Consider the following 9,646-nt stretch of genomic DNA (forward strand, 5'->3'; position numbering starts at 1 on the left):
ACAGGCTTGGAAATATGTTTTGCTTTATTAAAACAAGTGCATGTTGTTTTAGAAGCACACAGTGGCAGGCTACCCACTGCTTACCTTGTTTTTCTGAGGGAAGAACTGGAGGAACTGGAGGAGCTGGAGTCTCTGTGACGCTCCCAAAGCTTGACCACTGCCAGCTGCCTGTAGGCACTTGTTTCCTAATCAATATTTGGGATTCAGTCGCTTGGAACTGATTGGTGTTACATGGCCTTCAAACAATGTCGAGGAGTATCTTTTCTCTTACTCAAACTTCTGTTGACCTTATTAGCCCCTAATGATTTCCTTGAACTCTGAAGAGTTCACGGTCAATTGATTTAAATGCCGCATTCCTTGCCACTGTTTGCAACTATTTTAAAAGCGGTTTCCTAAGAAATGCTGATTCATCTAACAGAATTGAAATATTTTGGGTCTTGGAGTCTCAAAACAGCAGATGAGCTTTTGCGCCCAAATATACTATCAACCCATGTATCTTCACAAATTTATGTTGGCACCGCACACACCAGACGTGAGGAAAAGGGATGTTTGAGTTTTGGCTTACTAGTATTTTCATATCTTTTTTCAGAGTCCCTTGAACACCATCTGAAGAAAATTATTTTAAAGTACCTTTAAATGTTCCATGTATGTTTGAGTCCCACAAAAGCTGAGCGAATCTGGTTTACTTTTCCTATTTGACTTCTTTTCACCAGCATTTAGGGGTTCAAAAAGAGATGCTGAAGTTGTTTACAGGGACCCCATTCTTAGTAGTAGAGATTGAGCGATTTAATAATATAGAGAGAGAGTTTATTCTGTATAAGTTCTGGCCTGAAGGTCTTGGCCATTTGACATTTTTCATACATGAAAGGAAAAGTCCTAGGTTTTATTAATATTACTGCTAGTACTTTCTCTAACTGCCTCCCCTGGACTAAACTTCAGCCAGCAGCTAAACTCCAAGCTGCTGAAGGCAGCAAACTCCAAAGTGCCCTTGAGACCTACGCCCGATAGTTGTTAGCATTCACCTTGCTGAACAAAAGCCAGAGTGCTGTCCTCCCGCTAAGATTTCTGGCAGCACTTGCGTCAGTAATTCATTCCAATAAAATGGTCCCTTTATCAACTGAATCCCCAAACAAAGGCTGTACTAACAAAAAGCCCCTTTCATGAAAAGAAAAAGAAGGGTAAAAGAGAAACCCTGGAAAACAGTTTTCAAATGTCCTCTAACTTGTGACTGCAACACAAAAAAGTGGCCATGTCTGGTCCTGACCAGCTGTGGCTCTCCTAGGACAAGTGCATCAGGTGTTTAGGGTGGTGTCTGCTGTGGGGAAGGAGGCAGGAGGACAGCCGGCCACGAACCATGGCCTCAAGTCTGGCCTAGCCTGGAGTGACAGTCATGCTGCCAGTATTAGGAGAATAAGCCCCTCAGCTCACATGTCATAACTTTCAAAAAGAGTAGTTGTCCTGTCTTCATTTTTCAGGCTCTAAAAATGCAGTGTACAAATTGTCCCAGGTAAGCACTGTCTTTCTTATGGAAATGCACATGATTTTCTGCTGTCAATCCTACAGGTTTCACCTCGTAGACTCATGATCCACCACCTTCTCTCCCACTGCTGTGCAGCCCCTGATGGTAAATACTGCCCCAGTCCCTCCTGCTCTCTCTGTCCTTTTTTCCTAAGATTGCAGCCTCTGGAGTGAGAGTGCCTGGCTTTCAATCCTGTTTCTGCCTCAGCAGTATAACCAGAACAAGCTGCTCAACCTCTCGAAGCCTCAGTTTCTCTCTCTGTAAATGGGAATAATAATAGTTCCTACCAGTGGTGTTTTATGAAGATTGAATGAGGTGATAGATAGAAGGGAATAACGTTCTGCTTTTATTATTTTTACCCTCAACTGTGACAGACTGTTAGCCCCACCTCGTATGCAGTTTCTCCTTCCTGGGTTATGGAATGTTCAGGGGACACTTGGGAACACAGAATAAAATGTGTATAAAATTAAAACATTACTCGGGGCTAGATGTGGCCATGTGACTTCATTTTAGCCAAAAGAGTGGGAATGGAAGAGGAATGTGCAATTTCTGGATAAGTCTATTAAAGTCTCCTTCCTCTTCTTCATGCCTACTGGTTAAGCTGCAGACCAGGGCAGCATACCAGGCATGGCCCAGCAGTAGGATAGAAGTAGTCTGGGCCCCTGACAAAAGAAGGAGTAAACTTAAGCCTCTATTGATGAGGGGGCCTCTAATATATGCAGCAAGTCCAAAAGACCTTGCTACTCAAACCGCCATGCAGAGCCAGCACTTGAGAACTTCACAGAAATGAAGTCTCAGATCCCTTCCTAGACCGATAGATTCAAAATCTGGATTTGAACGAGGTGATATCCAGGTAATTCATAGGCATGTTGAAGTCTGAGAAGTATTGTCCTAAATATCATCTATCAAGAACAAGTCAGTTGGTCGTCATTAGGAAGAGGAAGGTGCTGCTGACCAGTTTTTCTACTGCCATTAGGTTCTGCCTCTTCTATCAGCCACTTGCTGGCTCTAGTGGGTAAGGAATTGGCGTTTTGCTGGTGCTTGTGGCTTATACCAACTTCTAAGACCCCCTTGTCCTCCCCCCCATCAGTTTTCCTCCTGCTGGCACCCATACCGTTCATATCACCATAGCAACCACAGGAAGGAGAAGTGATAGTCAAACTGCCATCATCCACTGCCTGAAGAAGTAGTAGTTATATATATATTCTCCCAGGAGCCTGAGGTTTTGAAGGTCCTATAACTGCTCTAATGACATATGCACTCATGCTCAGCCCATGGACACCCTTCAGATTGTTCAGCCTGGGTAGCTAAACAACCCCATTCCATTGGTTAAACTTCAGGTTGAGTCTGGATTAGCAGCTCAAAGCTCACTCAACCATGAGATAACCTGCTCATTTCGAGCCTTTTCAGAACGTACCTGGGAAACTGCCAAATAGCCTGGCATGAAGTAGTTGGCTGGAGTAGTTTCTGAGGAAGACTCACCCAAAGGAGTCACCCAGGTTTTAAGCCAAACTGTGTAGATACTATAAAGATTTTTTTTTTTCAATTTGCCACCGGAAAACTTTAAATAGTAGCCACATAACTCAGTAGTTGAAGGGAACCTCTTCAAGGTGCATCTCCAGATCTTTTCTGCATCTTAGGCCTACTGCCTCTTTACCTCACTTTGGTTGTGGCGGGAACAACTGGTCACCATCTAGATGATAACGCTTTGTCTTCTTGAAGATGGCAATTAAATCACTCATCTCCTCTTCCCTGGGATATTGTGAGATTATGTCAGTGCAGTGTCTAGAGCTCCCTGGAGATAAATAGTGCATAAATACAGTTTGCTATCAATTTATCATCAGGGTAGACAAGAAATTCAGTTGACAGTATTTTCATCTTTTCTGAGAAGTAGCTGATGTATATTCAAGACTACACCTTCCACCTACCAATTTGAAGTCACTGCTGTTTTTTAGGGGATTCTGTGTTTCAGGTTTCTATTCCTGAAGGTGGAAGATGTTAGGAAGTGGATTGGACAATCTAAGTAGTGATAATAACTCAGACTGTACTAAATGGATACTTGACTTACTCTGACTTGCTTGTCACAACAGATCTGGGAGGTGTGAATATTCCCCATATTACAAATGGAGAAACAGCTTAGGGAATCTGCCCAAAGTCACCTAGCTAGCAGGAGATGGGGGTACGGGAGCACTGCTAAATCAGTCGCTGTGCATGTCTTGTCTCATTTGATCCTTGGAAGACCATCAAGAGAAAGATATTATCCCCCTTTAAGAGATGAACAAACTGCGACTCAGAAGAAAACTCGTCTCTGGTGCCACATTGTAAGTAGCAGATAGGATCTCAAATTCAGACATGCTTACAAACAGCTATGTTCTTGCACCAGACTACAGGGCACATGGCTGGTGCTCTGTCAGCAATTCAGAAAGAGGTTTTGAAATCTGTTGACATCCAGTTACATAAATCTGCCCCGAGCTAGGATTTTCCTTCATTCTTTAGTATTAGAAATTTTTTGATGTGTCTCAACATCTGTCCTTCGCTTTATGACTTTGTTTCCTCTGTTAAGCTGTCTGACAGTCATGAAAAGGCAATCCAGGGTAATCCACCCAAGGAAATGTCATTATTTTCCCCTCGCTAAATGTTCAAGGCATGATTGCCTTTACTTACGGTCATTTACTCAGAAATGAGAAAGCTCTATCTCGGCTATTTGATGCAGAGTAAATGTGGTAGAGAGTGACATTCAACAAGTCCAGAAAGGTGGGTGCAGGAAAATACTAACATTTGCTGAGCCCTCCGGGCAGATGTGACTTTTTTCAGCATGCCATTTCAGTCACAGATTCTCAAGCTGTTACCAACCCAGGTGGCACCGGCACCTGCATCACCCTGACCTTTATTTTTACTGGGTCTCTTTCTTCTGATGTCAACAATCACTATACTCTACCATCTGAGCTAGGACAAGAAGAGTCAAGATATTTGTGGTCCATGGGGAGAAAGAACCCAATTTTAAGTGGAAGAAACTGATTAGAAGAAAGAAAATGAAGAAAGTTGACGAAACTAACATTCTTGCCCCTGCTGATTCCTTTGTACCCCACCCCACCTCGATTAGCATTTCAAAGCATCCCAAATGTTTTGATGTTTTTTGCCTTCTTTATTTATTCACTGTAATTTGTTCTAGTACTTTACCTAAAGTAAGCTCAATTTGATGGACTGAATTCTAACCAAAACATGAATTGTCATTTGAAAAACTTTTATGTACTGTATCTTTGCCCTCTTATAAAAGTGTGTAGAGCTTTTACAAGATAACATAACTTTTATACACTCAATATACATTGAAGAATATTCTCATTTAGAAGGAGAAAAATTAGAGTCAGTAGTGACCAAGAAAGTCTGCAGATGGAGCAATAAGGAGCTCAGAGGAGGCCTGGAAAAAGGCAGGGATGTTTTAAAATATTGTAAACAGTTATTCTATTATTTACAGAATAAAATTAGACCAATGACACATTCTAAGTATGGCCTCAGTTGTTCCACCAGCCAGAGCTAAAGACATAGTAAATAATATGTGTGCTCAATTGCAATGAATCAGGACCTGTCATAGTTGCTTTGGATAAGATTATAAGAGGTAGTAAGTTAACTACTCATACTAAGTTCTTAGTTGCTAAAATTCTTCTAATTGTATAAAATGAAATTAATTTCCTTGGCCTCAGATTTAATTCGCTATGTTTAAACAGACCCTCCTGCCAACAATTCAGCAACCTGCTCTCTGTCGGAAGAACTGAGAAGCTAGAGTCTGGTGACTATGGTTCAAGCTGCTGGAACTGCCTCCCAGGCAAGTTACTTCACATGGGTGTGCTTTTGTTTCCTCATATGTGAAATGGGGTTAATGACAGTATTTGCCTCATAGCACAGTTGTCTAGATTCAATGAGTTAATGTATATGAAGTATTTAGAGTGCTTAATACATTTCAGTTGTTTTCATTAACATTTCTAAAATATTTGGAAGCACTATTTTGTCCACAGCAAAAAAAAAAAAAAATCTAGAAAATAAAACTAGTCAAATGTAATATACTAGATCTAAGGAAATAAATCTGCCTAAGTAGGAACCAATGTGCCTTTCTCTCCTTTTGAAAGCCAACAAAGACAAATTATTGGGGACTTAATGTCTCACAAGCAGCGTTTCCTACATTTATTAATTTGTTTATTTTACTTAGCAAATCAGAGTAACCAGACTTCATATTATTAAGAACCCTCTTTGGTTGGTTACGAATGTTTCTAAGTAGTTCTCTAAACTTGGATCAGACCCAATGATCCATCTGGCCAAAGGCCTGAGGACAGATTCCCAAAGAATAGCTGTGAGGGACTCTGTCTTGAGCTAATTTATTGGATTCTCAATAAAAATGTTGACTATTTTACCTGTATGGAAGATAAGGAATTGGTTGCTGTATAGGAGAAGAAAAAAAATTTTTTCCCTCTACCCAGGTCCTATAAATTAGACTGACAAAAGCCATTAACAAGAGAAAACCAAACAGAAGTTTATTAACAAGTGCATTGTGTGTACACATGGGAGCACCCAGAGATGAGTAAACTCAAAGGAGTGGTTAGAACTGGGCTTATATAGCATTTTAACAAAAGAACAATAAATGTTTAGAGAAGTAACAAGACAAAGGAAAAGCACTTTGAACTTCTTAGGGTGGCAAATTATGGGAAGGCAAATATGTGGGGGAAACTAATGGAGGATAATGGCTAGTTTTAGGAAAGTTTGTATTGTGAGTCCTCTGGTGCTCTCTCTGAGCTTTAAGGGTCTAGAGTTATCTCCAGTGATCAACTTCTATCCTTCCTGATAGAGAGGAAGGACAGGACACCTTTACAAGTTCAAGTCCTGCTTTTAGGCAAATGGGGTGAGGTGGGGGCATGCAGAGAACTTTTCTTATATCTGCTTCTTCTCAGTTGCCTTCAGCTCAAAATAATCTGCATACCAAAGGGGCATGTTTTGAGATGGTGTATTCCACTACCCTTTGCCTGGCTGATCAGTAGTTTGTGTTTCTTTTTGGTTAACTTGAAACTTATACTAAGACTAGTCATTGGAGCTGAAAGTATTCAACCTTTTCTAATCTATTCAAGACGATGAAAAATCATCTCTATGTTCAAGAATAGTTGGTCACTGTTTCCTTTAAAGAATTTGTGTATGTGTGTACCCTATTTTTAAAATACCTGATTCACAAAATGTAAGGTTTATAGAACAGACGACTAATGGGATGATCATTTATAAAACAAAAAGTATCTTTCCTTCTTGCACTCAGAAAAAAAGTGGGTAATACACAATGTTTGGAAAATACATCTGTTGGTTACAGCAAAGCACCCTTACAATTTAAATAGAATGTTTATTTTTAAAGTACTCTCCTTCCAGGCTTACATTAAGCATATTTGTCTATTCATTGATTCCTTTGTCAATCAAAGAAGAAGAAAAAAAGTGAATAGAGCTTTTACAAGATAACACAACTCATTCAACCTTTCCATTGCATTTTTAAGTCCGCCAGTCCCAATCCACACTTAATGTAAACGACAATGAAATGTAAAGGATTAGCTGAGAATCTGTGAGATCTCAAGTTTACTTGAAGGTTCAGCTCAATGTATTGCATTTTAGAAACAGACCACGAGATATGCAGGGCTTAAATACAGCAGACTTCTACTGTTTTATTTTGTTGAAGATCAGCCTTCCACTATACCCACTCTTTGTTTTAAAAATCCCCTTTAGAATTCAGTTATACCAAAAAAAGAAGGAGGATGAGAATGGGGAGAGTGGGGTGAGAATAATTTAGGGAGATCGCTCAGGCCATTTCATTCATCTCTTCAAGAAATAATCTAGCCCATGCCTTACATAAACTAGGTAATGTACTAAGTGCTGGCGTGAATCGGATGTACTTGATTCCTATCAAGAAAAAATTTAAACCATGCTTTGTTTTCTGTTCTTGCTGCACCCTCTGCTTCCTGCCCCTATCTCTGACCAGGCACCATTCTGCAGAGGTGCGATTACCAGAGGGAGAACAGACAAGGAACACAGGTCCTCAAAGAATCCAAGGATAGTGGCATAGTGAGACCTGCACTTCTAATCAGCCCACAATCTCTCCACTTACCCTTTTATTCCTCCTCGCTTCTCCCCTTCCTCTATACTCACATGTTGGCATTAAAGGACACAGCTTGTACTCGTTTGCTGATTCTTATGTAGTCTTCTGAGTGTTCTGATGTCTTTTCTTCTGATTTCAAAAGTAACACATGTTCATCATTACGTAAAAGTCAAGTATTACAGAAACGCATGTCCTTTGAAAACATGCCACTCCACCCCTCAAAATTCTGAACAGAATTTGCTTTTAATTTAGAGTAAAAAGCAAAGTCTTTAAAGGGCCTACTGATTTTGCATACTACCCTTACTTCTCTGACTCCATGTCCTCCAGTTCTGCCTTACTTACTGGAGTTCAACATCACAGCATTCCAGCTTGCCTGCACTTCGGGGCCTTTGCACGGCTGTTCTTTCTACTGGAATGCTCTCCCCATATCTGCATGGCTTTTGTCTTAGTCAGCTTGGGCTGCCATAACAAAATACCATAGACTGGGTGACCTAAACAGCAAGAATTTATTTTTTCACAGTTCTGGGGAATAGAAGTACAAGATCAAGGTTCTAGCCAATTTGATTTCTGGTGAGAACTGTCTTCCTGGCTTGCAGACAACAGCCCCTTGCTATGTCCTCACATGGCCTTTCCTCGGTGCAACCTCATGACCTCATTTAACCTCGGTTACTTCCTTAGAGGCTCCACCTTCAAATACAGCCACACTGGGATTAAGTCTTCAACATAGGATTTTGGGGAGGACACAAACATTCAGTCCATAGCAGCTTCTTTCTATTCTTGTTGACATATCACCTTCTCAGACAGGCTTTCTCTGGCCTCCTCTTAAAAACACTGATATATTATATCTCACAATTCTGTGGGTCAGCTGGGTTCACCAAGGCATCCATGAGCTGCAATGATCTGGCAGTTCTACAGGGACCAGAGCGTACAAGATCGCCTCACCCATATGGCTTGTCTTCAGTGCTGCTGTTGGCATGGTCTCTCTCCGTGGAATACCTAATTCTTTTGCATTTTAGTCAGGGCTTCCTCATACAACAGCACGAATGCTTCAAAGGGCAAGAGTGGAGGCTTCAAAGCCTCTCAAGGCCAGGGCTCCTGATGAATGAGTCAGAAATAGCAGAGTCCGTTTGTGAGGGGGCGTGCACACAGGCCCGTATGATTTATCAGAGGCCAGGACTGGCACAATCTGACACACCATCCTATTTAAAATTGCAACTTCATCCTTACTTTTTTCTTTGTTATTATCCATGGCTAGCAAATTACAAATTCTATACAAGTAGAGATATTTGTCTGTTTTCATTCACTGATGTATCTCCATTGCCTAGAATAGAACCTACTTGTGCTAGGCGCTTCATAAATATTTGTTAAGTGACTGAGCAAATTAATCTGAAAATGTTTTCTAGAATCCTTCATCTTTAATAATTTTATAACTTTGGATATGCTTTTACTATTAAAAGGCACTTTACCACAAAATTAACTCATTTTGCTTTTCACAATAACCTCACAAGGTAGGCAGGATAAGTATCATTACACCCACTTTATAGATGAGGAAACTGATGCCTAGAGACAGTGAGTGACTTGCCCAAGGTCACACAACTAATAAGAAGAGATCTCTGATTTCACGTCCCAGGCTTTCTACCAGCCATCATGCAAATTTCGTAGTGAAATGCACTCTCTGACTCTTCTACTGCCCTCCACAGGGCTTTGTGCTTGGGGAACTCTGTCAAGTTTTGGTTACACAACTGGCTAGAGGCCCTGGGGCCAAGAGGAGAAGCATTATTTCTCTGAAATCTCCCCATGGGGGTTAAAACCTAAAGGTCATAATGATCCATAGCTATAGCTATCGAGACAATGAAAGGTAAGGTTGCCAGGACCTACCTTTATAGACCTTGCCCTGGATTGCACTGCACTGTTTGTATAAAGTTAAACTTTAAAGCTGTGTGTCTAACCAGGGGTTGGTTGCCAGGTTATTCTGGTCTGTATTAAGCATCAGTTTGAGCCTGAAGGGA

The sequence above is a fragment of the Pteropus medius genome, unplaced genomic scaffold (genome assembly GCF_902729225.1).
Source record: "Pteropus medius unplaced genomic scaffold, Ma_sr-lr_union100, whole genome shotgun sequence".
NCBI lineage: Eukaryota > Metazoa > Chordata > Mammalia > Chiroptera > Pteropodidae > Pteropus > Pteropus medius.